At 37.6% G+C, this 14,727-nt stretch overlaps 1 pseudogene; it reads left to right on the forward strand.

The window, feature by feature from the left end:
• Window positions 1-307: 307 nt before the first annotated feature.
• On the forward strand, window positions 308-1,565 carry LOC109436355 (E3 ubiquitin-protein ligase makorin-1 pseudogene; annotated as a pseudogene).
• The last annotated feature ends 13,162 nt before the right edge of the window (window positions 1,566-14,727 follow it).

The following is a 14,727-nucleotide window of genomic DNA, read 5'->3' on the forward strand; positions in this document are numbered from 1 at the left end:
ATACAGAAGATGAGCTTGCAGAAAATATAAAAGTGCATTAAACATTTTCAAAAGGATGCAAAGATGGGGATATTTCAAAGGGCCACAGGAAGCAAATGAAAAGGCTCCCAAAGGCTTAAACAGGAACTATATATATATATATATATATATATATATATATATATATATATATAGTATTGGATTATGACACAAAGTAAAAATAACAATGAGTCTATACTGATATAAATGATCAAATAAATAAATAAATAGAAATGGAGGCGATCCACATCCTCTGGCCTCTGTCCAAGATAAGCCTTGTATGTATTTCATGCATTGGGTTTGTAAGGAAGGTGGTAACTGTTGCTACTCACATGACCTCTCTGACAGTCCATACAGTGTAGTGTGCAAGTATTTTCAGTGAAGGTAATATATTTACGAAGACCGCTGCAGATATGAGCACAGCAAGCCATTGAAACCGGAAGAAGCGACTGCAGCAGATCCAACTACAAAGGTGTCCTTTGCTGCTTTCTCAAGTCTTATCCACAGTTGGACCGATTGTTGAAATGAATACCGGCGAGGCCAAGTCAAGAAATTCAAACTTTGCAACTGTAGGAGCAGGTTCAGAAGACTGGGTGAATGCCATTGAGTTTGTTCCTGGCCAGCCCAACTGTGGCAGGACTTCCCATTCCTGCACTGAAGCACCCTTGTAGGGCTCAGTGATCAAGGAAGACTCTGAGAAGGAGAAACGTGCAGTGGAAACAAAGCAGCAGCTTTGCCCGAACGCCGTGGTGGGAGAGTGCCAATATGGGGAGAACTAGAACTGTGTGTATCTCCACGGAGACTTCTGTGAGATGTGTGGGCTGCAAGTCCTCCACCCAGTAGATGGGACCCAGAGATCACAGCATATAAAATCTTGCATTGAGGCCCATGAGGACATGGAGCTGTCGTTTGCTGTCCAGTGCAGCAAAGACATGGTGTGTGGCATCTGCAGGGAGGTGGTCTACGAGAAAGCCAACACTAGCAAGCGCCGCTTTGGCATCCTGTCCAACTGCAGCCAAACCTACTGTCTCAAGTGTATTCGCAAGTAGAGGAGTGCTAAGCAATTTGAGAGCAAGATCATAAAGTCCTGCCCCAAATGTCGGATCACATCTATCTTTGTCATTCCATGTGAGTACTGGGTGTAAGAGAAAGAAGAGATGCAGAAACTCATTCAGAAATACAAGGAGGCCATGAGCAACAAGACATGCAGGTATTTTGATGAAGGACATGGGAGCTGTCCATTTGGAGGGAACTGTTTTTACAGGCATGCCTATTCCGATGGCCACAGAGAGGGACCACAGAGACAGAAAGTGGGAACATCAAGCAGATACCAGACCCAACAAAGCAACCACTTCTGGGAGCTCATTGAGAAAAGACAGAACAGCAACCCCTTTGATAGCAACGAAGAAGAGGTGGCCACCTTTGAGTTGGGCGAGATGTTGCTTATGCTTTTGCCTGCAGGTGGGAAGCGCAACATGACAGACTCTGCAGACGAGTGGGACTTGTTTCATGATGAGCTGGAAGATTTTTATGACTTGGATCTATAGCAGCTTTGCGTGGTGTGGGAATTGGTCTGCTGAGACTCAGACAGGAGCTGTGCCCTGTGGTGGGGTGGCAGAGCTGGTGTTTCTCTCCTAGGCAGGCCTGTCAACTCCAGGTACTGTCGGAATAACTTTTACCCAGGGCCTGTCTTCTCAACAATCCCTCACCTTTCTCCACAGAGTGAGTTGTTTTTTTTTCTGCTTAAAAAAGTTACAAAAATAAATCTTAAAGCTATTTTTTTTTTTTTGTAACATGAACTTAACTGTCAGACAGTTAGTATAAGTTTGTTGCGTCATCTGTTTTCAACCCTATTCACATAGCTCTTAGGGTAGTGTTTATGGACTTTTCACACTCATTTTGAGGTTCCCAGGCTCAAAAATAACAGCACCGGCCCTGCTTTGAGGTTCAAGGAGAGGTGTGATGGGTGAAGGATCTGAACTGTGGCAAGCAGCCTTCTGCTACAGGAACTTGAGGTTTCTGGTGAAATCTGCACATCTGTATTTTTATCTCTGTTCTCTAGCCCGTAACCCCCACTCTGTGCTCTTGTTCTGTCATTTTGGCCTCTTGTTTAATTAATTGCACACTAGTAATACTACTGGGTAACCAGATGTGAATGTGCTGAGATTTTTACTGTCTTTAGTGTGATAGGAATATTGTGAAAGAACACACATAAAAGATAGAGTGGCATAAAAGAAATGCAGAGTTGGAAGTTGACACACAGGGCTGATAGACGTGGCTTGTGTGACTGTGAGTGTGTGATAAGCTCATTTCTGCCTAGGCAAGGCATTCTTAGCCTTAGTGGAAAACCTTGGTTTAGTCACTTCAGCCTAGTGTGGCAAATAGATCTTACAGGACAAAGCAGCATGTTGGTAGCTGTTAATAAAGCAGTGCTACTGCTGTCTGTCTACATAAATAGAAAAATGGGCTTAACCATAGGGGTTAAAACTATCTGCTTAACCCATATATTAACACAAACTGGGTCTTGGACACACAGTTGTATTTAATGTTTAATGATCTCCTAGCCTTCCCAGTCCAGGAACTTTCTGACAAAACTACATCCTCCTTTGAGGGGTTTTGTTGTTGGGTTTTTGTGTTTGTTTTTGTGGGTGTTTGCCTCATCCCATCCCTGAGCTTTGCAGGTAGACAGATATGATTCAGAATTATGTTCTAAGGTGTTTCTTGTAGTGGGGTCTTTGGTTTGCCATAATAGGTCACGCTTTCCCACTAAAGTGGGGGGGGGGTAATCCACGAGACAAGTTGTTAGAAGGATTCCTTGATCAGAAATTTTTAGCTGTGTGTTTTGTTACTCTTTTTTATGAAAATAACTTGGAGATGCTCCTGAGTTGTCCATCTACTGCTTTGATTCTTTGGATCCCACCCAGTGTTTCACTTTAAGAGAAAACAATTAATTGTTACAGAAGTCTGTGCATTTTACAGCTACCCTTTTGTAAAAAGCACTTTTCCCAAATAAAACAAAAATAAATAAATAAATAAATGGAAAAAAGAAATCTACCATGAAGTGTTCCAAATAATTTAGATGGGGATGTCACCCTAAATGAGGGAAAGTGTAATTTCCCACCTTTAGTGTGCTCGTTGTGCAGACTGACTTTCTTTCAAACTGTATAGTATAGAGAGAGGGATAAAAAAGAGTTTCTTTACTGTGTAGAAACCTGACAACCATTACTTTGGTCAAATGATCAAGATTAACATCTTTAGCGATAAGACAAATTGATAATATGCGACCTTAGTAACAATGTGATAAAAGTTACACTTTACCTCTAGGGTCTTCTTCCTAATGACTCATAATCATTTTCTTATCATAAAGAAAACATAAGATAAATTTCAATAGTGGGACATACTACCTGATATCAGAACTTCTCAAAATTGTCAATGTTATCAAAAGCAAGGAAAGTCTGAGAAAATTTTAAAGCCAAGAAGAAACTGAAGCGCTATAACAACTAAATGGAACATCGTATTCTGGATGGAATACAGGATCAGAAAAAAAGTACATTAGATTTAAAACCAAGTAAATCTAAAAATAAAATATGAATTTTACTTAATAATAAAGTATCAAAATTGGTTTCTTAACTGTAACAAATCATACTCATGTAAGAACTTAATAAAGGTGGAAACTGGATGTGGGATGGATTGGAACTCTCTGTACTATCCTCTTAGTTTTTCTGTAAGCCTAAAGCTGTTGTAAAACATAAATGGCATTAGAAATTAAGGTAATATTAAAATGTTCTTAGAAAATTAAAAATTGAGCGAATGTATTCCCTGAAGACCACCATAAAGCAAATGGTAAATAGTGTTCTTCAGGCAGAAGAAAAATGATCTCAGATGTTAAGTAAGTAATAAAGCAAGATACCAAGAAAAAGTGAATGTGGGGATAATCTTAACATTAACAGTATGAAACAATCCTAATAGCAATATCATTTGGGGTTCTCATATCTATATCTGTATCTGTGTTTGTATGTATACATACCACATAATTAAAATAAATAACAAAAACATTAAGTAAAAATGAAGGCGATAAAGGTAATTTAAAGTGTTCCAAATCATTTATATTTTCCAGGAACAAATTAATCACCAATATATATTACATTTTAGTAAATTAAGAATGCATGCTAAATCTCTAGGAGTAATTACAAGGTCTGACAATTAATTTAGTGAACTCATCCTAGAAAAAGTGCTACATACCTCGTTGCTGAGTATCATTACGGTCACCTTCTAAGTACTCCCCTTGGGAAGCTATGCACTGATCCTAGGGCCTAGTCCACTCTTCAAAGCAATTTTGGAACTTTTTCTGGAATGGCCATCAGAGCTGTTATCGTATTACCCTTGATGTCCTAAATGTCATCAAAATGTCTTCCTTTCAATAGTTCTTTTATCTTGGGGTAAAGAAAGAAGTCACTGGGGGCGAGAACAGGTGAGCAGGGAGGGTGTTCCAATATAGTTATTTGTTTACTGGCTAAAAATTCCCTCACAGACAGTGCCCTGTGAGCTGGTACTTTGTCGTGATGTAAGAGCCATGAATTGTTGGTAAAAAGTTCCGGTCGTTTTTGTCTAACTTTTTCATGCATCCTTTTCAGCGCTTCCAAATAGTAAACTTGGTTAACAGTTTATCCAGCTGATATGAATTGATAATGAATAACCCCTCTGATATCAAAAAAGGTTAGCAACATCGTTTTGACTCTTGATTTGGATTGACAGAACTTGCATTGCTCACTTGTATGCTTTGTTTCAGGGTTATATTGGTACACCCATGTTTTATCACCAGTGATAACGTGGTCCAAAACATCATCTTGCCTCTTCAAAAGGTCTTGACAAACTTCGACTCTCCTTTGATTTTGTTCATTGATAAGTTCCTTCAGAACCATTTTTGCACACACCTTTCTCATGCCAAGATTTTCAGTTAAGGTTTTTCGAACCGTTTCTCTATCGATGTTTACTTGGTCTGTTATGCTTCTCACAGCCGATGATTTTGACACACAATTTGACAAATTTTTGCAATGCTGTTGTCGGTTCTGCTTATTACTGGCTGCCCTGACCTCTCTTCATCAGTTATGCATTCTCTCCCCTCAGAAAAACATTTAATCCATTTGTACACTGCCGTTTTCTTCATGGCATTATCCCCATAAACTTGGACTAACATGTCCCTGATTTCATTTCCACTCTTGCCAAGTTTAACAAGAAATTTAATGTTTGTTCGGTGCTCTAATTCAAGCTCAGGCATTCTTTTGACAGCACACAAAAACACGCAACAATAATAATGAACGTCATTCCGCAAGATACCGCCACAGGTCGACATGAACACAGCTGTGAGACACTGATATACTAAGGTTATAAAATTTTACTGAGTTGACTGTACAGTGCTGCCAATATAAGCGCACTGTGGCAAGTTCACGAACTTAATTGTCAGACCTCGTATTAAAAGAATAGCAAACAGCAACCACTTAATAGTAAAAATTGTATAAATAAGAAACTTATGGAGAGGAATATAAAATAAAATATATTTAGTAAGATACATTCTCTACAGATAAAGAAAGTGAAGAAGAATTAAATGAAAACAATGTGAAAAAATGGCAAGTAAATAGGAAGATGATACATTAAATTTTGCTTGTGTCAATAACTACATTAAATGCTTTAATTGAAAGATAAAATTTATCACACTGTGATAGACTGCAGTAACATCCCCATTTGTCCACTCATCACTGTATCCAAGTCCTTTGCTCTATGACATTGCACTTCCTTCAATTAAATTTTGAGATAAATTTCCCTAGTCTTTGACTTGATTTCTCCATTAAATGAGGCAGAAGTTACAGTTTTCTAATTCAGATTCCAGGGACTAAGAGGTGCTGTGTTTTCTCTTTTGCTTTTGTTGTCAGTATGAGAAAAACATGCACAGGCTAGACTATTTCTCCCAGGAAAATGTAGGGACACGTATGCAGTAAAACCATCATAGCCAACAGATCCCCACTTTGCCCAGCCTAGGTTAGTTTTCCCCACCCAACCCACAGATCTGTGGCCTAAATAAATGCCTATTGTTGTATGCCACATAGACTTTAGTGCTGTTTTTTACACAGCATTACTGTGGCAATAGTTAATACTGAAATTGATCCTTATAAATGGAGTGCCAACATATGAACTTAAAATAAGTGAGTCTGACTTTTGAAATAAGTACTGGGTTATGAGGAAACTTTTGCAGAAGACTGCTAAAATGAAGATGAAAATGTTAGGTATGATGAAAAACTATTGATCTATATGTAATTATGAAACGTTCAGGAAAATTGTTGCCTGAGATAATTTAGAAGATTGAAAATATACCTAATACTATTTTGGATTTAAGCAAGATGTGCTCCAGGGAGCATATTGAAGACATAAACTGCCTTCTTTTAGTTGCATATAGCATACTTCAATATGAATATTAGCTCAGTTTGAAAGCAGCATTTATAGAGAATAGAAACAAAAAACAATTTATTTCTACTCTGCTCATTCTGCCAAACATTTTAAACCTAAAATCTTTGGTTGTAGGCTAATTTCAGGCAGTGTACTTATCCTCAATGTATAAACTAAAGCAAGTTTGCAGCAATACCACACTGTTAAGACATCTGAAAAAAATAAATTATTATCTAGTAGTCCCTTTAAGCTGCAAAATTGTTTTCCTGGGGAGCTTAAGTCACAGATCCACACAAGTGTGAAATGTCCAAAGTAGCAGTAATTAAAAATATAGAGAAGCATGTCTCTAGATAACCAAGAAGGTGACATCTGGCACATGTCGCTGCCTGGAATCAAAAGCATAGAAAACCTACATTTTTTTCCCAGAATGCTCTATTAATAGAAGTGTTACCATTTGGGCATAAATGGACTCTAATTAAGTATAAAATTACCTCTGAGTCAAGAATTGGTCTGGTAGAAAGCAGACTGAGAAAGTTGCTCAGGCATACAAAAAAAGTGCATATCCTATTTCCCTCTTCAGAAGTGACCACGTATGATGGAAAATGAAGGACTTTACAGATGACAGAGCCAAGAACCATGGAGGAAAATCAATTAGAATACAAGACCCACTTCTAGGGAGCAGAACCAGGGTCCAACCAAAGGATACTTCCTAGTTCCAGAAAAAAAGGATCTGGTAAAATTTGCCCTATAGAATTTTATTTCCTTTTGCATGGGAATACTTACTGAAATTTACTTACCTTTGTTCCATCATGGTGTTTTGGCATATGTATGGGAGGGGGGGTGTAGCATATTTTCCCATGGATATTTTTGGCCAATTTTATGAACTATTATAGGTTGCATTAATATCTCCAATTACTGTTTCTCTTTGTATCCATGCTTATTTGACACATGGCCTTATTGTTTTTCACACATACACAAACACACACACACACACACACACACACACACACACACACACAATCATCACTGTAGATCTAAATATATCAACAAGACGTGAAAATGTACATGTTAAAGAGTACACCCAGAAAAACATTTATGAATACTTGCTTATGTTCTTCTACCTCTGCCATTGCCATGAGAAGATTGGGCTTGGCTAGATCAATGGCCCCAGGAAGAAGAGGAGCAAAACATGGATTAGAGCCATCCTACAAAATCAACTCATTCCAAGCCCTAGATCAATGAATCTCAGCTAGAACTCAGATATATGAACAAGTTCTGTCAATATAATTACTAACCACTTAACTCTGCACCTACACGAATTAAACTAAACCACGGCTAACCTGAAAATGTGTAAATGTTTATTGTATGCCACTGAGATGAGTTGTATATTAAAAGCATAACCTTGACAATTGCAAAATGATACACATTAGAAAAAGGCAACTACCATATTATACCATGTATAATGTGCACTTTTTTGCCCAAATTTGTGAGGGTAAAATAAGGACGTGCCTTATACGTGGGCAGTACTATTAATAATTCTGTACCTATATAAATGTTTTAAATTCTTTTATTTATGCTTATGAGTTAAAAGTGTAACTCTAGAAATCAATAACAATATCCGTATGCAAAATAATACACTGGAATATGATAATTGGTTTTGTAGAACTTAGGACGAACTTGCAATTGTGAAGGGTTCTTGGTCTTCTGTGATGCGTAAGTATCATAAATTTGTTACTGGTATATAAAATTTCTTGTACCTTGTATCTGTTCTTGTGCTTTGCAATTATTTGTTACATAATATGTTAAAAAATAAATGCTGAAATTCCTTTATAATACAAAAAAACAAGTACCTAAATGTAAACAAATAAAAATTTGAATTAAAAAATTAAAGTTAAAGATTTTTCCCCTGAAAGTTTGGGCCAAAAACTTAGGTGCACATTATACCTGGGAGCACATTATACACAGCAAAATATGGTATATGCTTCTTATAAGAGACTTATGAAATGTAGAAATGCAGAAAGGTTGAAAACCTACACTAAGGGAACACTAACCAAAAGAAAGCTGAGAATATAATAATAAAAGGTAAATTAGATCTTAAGACAAAAGATTACTAATGATAATTAGAGATATTTTGCAATGATAAAATATTAAATAAATTAGGAATATATAAAATTATTAATTTATAGATTCAAAACAAATTAAACAATGGACAAAAAATAAAAACTAGAACTAGAGAAAAGTCCATAAATATAATAGGATATGAATGAAAGAACAAATATATAAAATATCAATAAGGAGATATATATATATATGACAGCTTGATTAATGAGACCTATTGTATAACTGAATTACAAACTTGTGACGGGCCAGCCTCCACGAGTCGATCAGTACCTGAATGGGGGAGTGGGAATGAATAAAAGACACACACAAATGTTAATGCGGCCGGTCTTCAGTCATGCTGAAGCCCTGAGTTTATTATCTCTAACCAATATATACAGTTTGAGTACGTGCAGTTAAACGAAGAAGATATGCATTATCTCAGCGAAAGTAAATCTTGTACTTTGACATAGAAGATACAAGGTCACGGAAACTCACAAAAGTAAATATCTCAAGGAGACAGAACCTACCAATTGTCCAGAAAGCCCTTAGTCTTCTGTGTCCGGGAACTGGCCGTTTCCACCACATTCCTCAGCAGCCGTTAGGCGCCTCTCAGATAAGTCAGAGACAATGTTATGGGGGCAGAAACCGAGCCAGTCTGCAAGGTTCAGGGTTACAAGAAACCATGGCTCCCCACACAAACTTCAAATTAAACATTAATTTTAAGTATCCAAAATATTGACCAAATTTGACCATATTCAGGAATATATGAGTTTTAAAAACTTTATATAAATATTGAAATAATACAGAATATGTTCTCTAATCAAAGTGCAATGTGATTGTTAAAACAGAAATCAACAACAGAAATTAAATGGACTATCTTAAAATATTTGGCAATTAAGCAGTGCACTAAAAAGCTTAATTATCAGAATAAACAAATAAAAATTAGAACACATTGATTTTTGGTCAAGATAGCTGCGCTGCCTCCTCTCATGACCACATCAATATTATAACTAAACTACACAACAACCACCACTGAGCACAACCTGAAGTCTAGCTGAACTGAAGTCCTACAACTAAGGACATATGAAAGAAGCCACTTCGAGACTGGTAGGAGGAACAGAGACATGGAACAAGCTGGTCTCACACTTGCATGTGGCAGTTGAAAATCAGGAGGGAGGTATCAGTTGTGGAAGTTACCTCATGGAGGAGCAAGGGGTCCCATCCCCCACACTGGGTTTCCCAGCCTAGCAGTGATGGTGAGAGAAGTTGCCATAACTTCTGCTGTGAAAACCAGTGAAAATTGTGGCTAGCTGAGATGAAGGGTGGCTGTAGTTTCAAGCATTATTCTTAAAAGGCCCACGTATGAACTTACTTACTGACGGACTAACTTGCTCTGAGCTCCATTGTTGGTACAGCAGCTCAAAAGGGGCCAGGAGCATATGGGAAAAAACTGAGCTGTCTGGTTTTAGAGCAAAGGCTAGAGGGGCAGGTTTCTGCTGGACACAGGAGCTAGTGGAAGCTGTTGTAACTTTGTTGAGTCCTCCTCTTTCCCGGCGTGTAGACACAGGCAGCCACCATATCTAACTTTCCATCAACCTGACTAACACCGTTCATCCTCCCAGCCCTGGTGATTACTGAGACCCCACCACACCCAACTTTTTGGTAAACCCAAGCTGCTTCCTGCAGCATTTCCATACAAAAGGTCTGTCTTGGTTCATGCTCCAGATTTTCCTAAAATCTCTCAAAGGTTCACAAAATCCAAACAAGCAATATCTGGCTTCAGCATGCCCTGTACCACTGGCTGAGCAGCCCAAAGCCTGGTACTAGCAACAGCCAGCATACTTCTCAGATTGGCCTCTCGAGGAGCCTCCAAGCCCAGCACAAGTGTCAGTAATCTGCAGATTGCTTTGTGGCTCACACTAGATGGCCCTGGGCAGGGCACAGGCTGCAACCAAACCTGGTCTACAGCAGAGCCTCTCTCAGGAGGCCCTGGGGATGACACACCTGGTGGTCAGCTTCAACTGAGACCTGGCCGCATTCAAGGACACACACAAAGGGCAGACTGGGGAAGCACCAGAGACCTACTAAAGTGAATCCTTCTCTGTAGGGTCAGCCCTTGCAGCACAGCTCGTCCACTGTAGTCATGGCCAGTCCTCCCAAAAAATCAGCCTGAGGGGCAGTCCCTCCCATTGATGTGCAAACAGCAACCAAGGCTCAACTACAAGAGGAGGGCACACACAATACACACAATGGACACACCTAGAGCACCCAGCTCTATTGACCAGGGAGACTGCACCAATGGGTCTCGCAGAACACCTACTGCATAAGGCCACTCTATGAAGACTGAGAGGCATAGAAGCCCTACCTAATACATAAAATAAACATAGGGAGCACAGTCAAAAAGGGCAAACATATCCTAAATAAAAGAACAGAACAAAGCTCCAGAAAAAGAACTAAACCAAATGGAGATACACAGTCTACGAGATGCAGAGTTCCAAACACTGTTTCTGAGGATGCTCAATGATCTCTGAGAGGACTTCAACAAAGATATTTTAAAAACAAACAAAATATAAAAGTGGAAATTGAAAACAAGTAAAAGAACCAGTCAGAAATAAAGAATACAATAACTGAAATGAAGAACGCATTAGAGGGAATCAACCATAGATAAGGTGAAGTAGAGGATTGAATCAGCAATTTAGAAGATAAGGTAGCAGAAAATACCCAATCAGAACAGCAAAAAGAAAAAAGAGTTTAAAAAATAAATGAGGATAGTTTAAAGGGCTTCTGGGACATGATCAAGTGTACAAACATTCGCATCATAGGGGTATCAGAAGGAGAAGAGCGAGAGCAAGGATTTGAAAACTTATTTGAAGAAATAATAATGCAAACTTCCCTAATGTGATGAAGGGAATAGACATAAAAGCCCAGGAAGCAGAGACTCAAAGAAGATAAACCGAAAGAGGCCCACACCAAAACACATCAAAATTGAAATGCTAAAGGTTAAAGACAAACAGGGAATCTTAAAAGCAGCAAAAGAAAAGTAGTTTTTACCTACCAGGGAACTCCCATAAGACTGTCAGTTGATTTCTCAACAGAAACTTTGTAGGCCAGAAGGGATTGGCAAGAAATGTTCAATGTGATGAAAAGTGAGGACCTACAACCAAGATTACTCTACCCAGCAAAGCTATCATTTAGAGTCAAAGGACAGATAAAGAGCTGCCCAGTTGAGAAAAAGCTAAAGGAGTTTATCACCACCAAACAAGTATTACAAGGACTCTTAGAAGGAGTTCTTTAAGATGAAAAAAAAAATGTAATAAAATGGCAATAACTAAATATCTATGAACAATTACTTTAAATGTAAATGGATTAAAGGTTCCAATCAAAAGATAGGGTGGCTGAATGGATTAGAAAACAAGACCCTTACATATGCAGCCTATAGACTCACTTCAGATCAAAAGGCACAGACAGACTGAAAGTAAAGGGATGGGAAAAAGATATTTCATGAAAATGGAAACAAACAAAAAGCTGGAGTAGCAATATTTATACTAGACAAAACAGGCTTTATAACAAAGGCTATAACAAGAGACAAAGAAAGGCCCAGTGATCCCACTTCTAAGTATTTATCCAAAGAAACCAAAAATGCTACTTCAGGGAATGAGTGAATCCATAGCTTCATTGCAGCACTATTTGTAATGGCCAAGATGTGGAGGAAACCTGGGTGTCGATGGGTGAATGGATAAAGAGTAGGTGGTACATATATATGATGGAATATTGCTCGGCCATGGATGGGAATGGGTGCTTGTTATCTGCGGTGGCATGGATGGAATTGGAGGGTATTGTGCAGACAGAGAAAGACAGATGCAACAAGATTTCACTTATATGAAGAATCTGAACAACAAAATAAAGAAACAAACAAAACAGAATCACTCATAGACACAGAGAACATTTTGATGGTTGCCAGATAGGAGGTGGGATGCCAGTGAGTGAAACAGGGGAAGTGATTAAGAAGTACAAATTTGTTGTTACACCATAATCATAGGGATATAGGGTATAGCATAAGGAATATACTCAATCATATTGTAATAACTATGTGTGCTATCAGATGGGCACTAGATTTATTGAGATGATAGATGGGCAGGAGAATGGGGCAGAGTGAAAAAGGTGAAGGAATTAAGAAGAACAAATTGGTAATGACAAAACAGTCATGGGGATGTAAAGTAAATCATAGAGAATATAGTAAATAATATGGTAATAACTATGCATAGTGCCACCAGGTGGTTACGAGATAAGACAGGGGCATCACTTTTTAAATTGCATAAATGTCTACACATTATGTTGTACACCTGAAATTAATATAAAATATCAGTGAATGTCCAAATAAGTAAATAAATAAAGTGTAAAATGATCAATAAAATCAATTCAAGAAAAAAGAAAAACAGCTGGGGAAAAAAGAGACTTCAGGTTGAAAGACACACACAGACTGAAAGTAAAGGGAATGAAAAAGATATTTCATGAAAATGGAAACAAACAAACAAACAAAAGCTAGGGTGGCAATACTTATACCAGACAAAATAGACTTTAAAACAAAGACTATAACAAGAGACAAAGAAGGATCCAGTAATACCACTTCTGGGTAGTTATTCTAAGAAACCTAAAATGCTACTTTCATATGCATCCATATGTTCACTGCAGCATTGTTTACAATGGCCAATATGTGGAGGCAGCCTGGCTGTCCATCGATGGATGAATGGATAAAGAGGAGGTGGTACATATATACAATGCAATATTGCTTGGCCATGGAAGGGAATGGGTTCTTGCCATGTGCAGTGGCATGGATGGAGTTGGAGGGTATTGCGCTGATTGGAGTGTCAGACAGAGGAAGACACATGCTTATATGTGGAATTTAAAAAACAGAATAAAGAATCAAACAAAACAAACAAACTCATAGATATAGAGAACAATTTGATGGTTGTCATATGCGAGGGGGTTGGAGATGGGTGAAAAAGGGGAAGGGATTAAGAAGTACAAATTGGATGTTACACAGTAGCCATAGGGAAGTAGGGTATAGCATAAGGAATAGAGTAAATAATATTGTAATAACTATTCATGGTATTAAATGTGTACCAGATTTATTGGGGTAATAGATTGGAGGGGGGTTGGGGTATAGGGTTAAAAAGGTGAAGGCATTAAGAAGTAAAAATTGGTAGTTACAAAATAGTCCTGGGGATGTAAAGTAAAGCATAAGGAATATAGCCAATAACATATTAATAACTATGTGTAGTGCCTGGTGGGTACTAGACTAGTCAGGGGGATCACTTCTTAAATTATATAAATGTCTAACTACTATGTGTACACCTGAAATTAATATAAAATAATATTTAATGTCAAACCTTATTGAAACTTTTTAAAAAGGGGGCAACAGGTGAAAGGGAATAAGAGGTTTAAATTTCCAGGTATAAAACAATAAGTCATGGGGATGTGATGTACAGCATGGGGAATATAGTCAATAATATTGTGATAGCATGGTACAGTGTCAGATGGGTGCCGGACTTACGGTGATAACTTCTTTAGGTACATAAATGTGGAATAACTATTGTGTACACACTGAAACTAATACAATAATGTATGTTAGCTATATTTTAATAAAAATCTTTGTAAAAGAAAGAAAATCAATTGAAGAAAAAAACATTATTTCAGAAAGGAAGGAAAAATTACATGATGCCTAGAGAAGACTACACTAAAATTAAAACGTAATAAGGGACATAGAAAAATAAGAAAAAAACAACAAACTACAAGACTAGAAGTGACATAAATAAAGTAAAACAAGCCAGAGTAAAAGTAATTGAAATGAAAGAAATGTAGGAAAAAATATTTATACTATTAAAGTTCCTGAGGAACAAAACAAAACAACTGAAAGATGCTAACATTGAAAATGATAATCCTATAAAACTTTCCCGCTGTACAAAAAGCCCTGAACTGCACATTTAATGGGCTCACTGGTTACCTGGGAAAATTAACCCAGAACAAATAACTCTGAGACTTATAGCCAAAAATTACATGTCAAATATAAAGATAAAATCCACAAGCCTTACAGGCAGAGAGAAGTAATAACTCACAAATGCGATGCAATTATATTATCATAAGACTTTTAGAAAGTAACGTCTGACA

The sequence above is a fragment of the Rhinolophus sinicus genome, chromosome 18, assembly GCF_057876585.1.
Source record: "Rhinolophus sinicus isolate RSI-liver-muscle chromosome 18, RSI-T2T, whole genome shotgun sequence".
Taxonomy (NCBI): domain Eukaryota; kingdom Metazoa; phylum Chordata; class Mammalia; order Chiroptera; family Rhinolophidae; genus Rhinolophus; species Rhinolophus sinicus.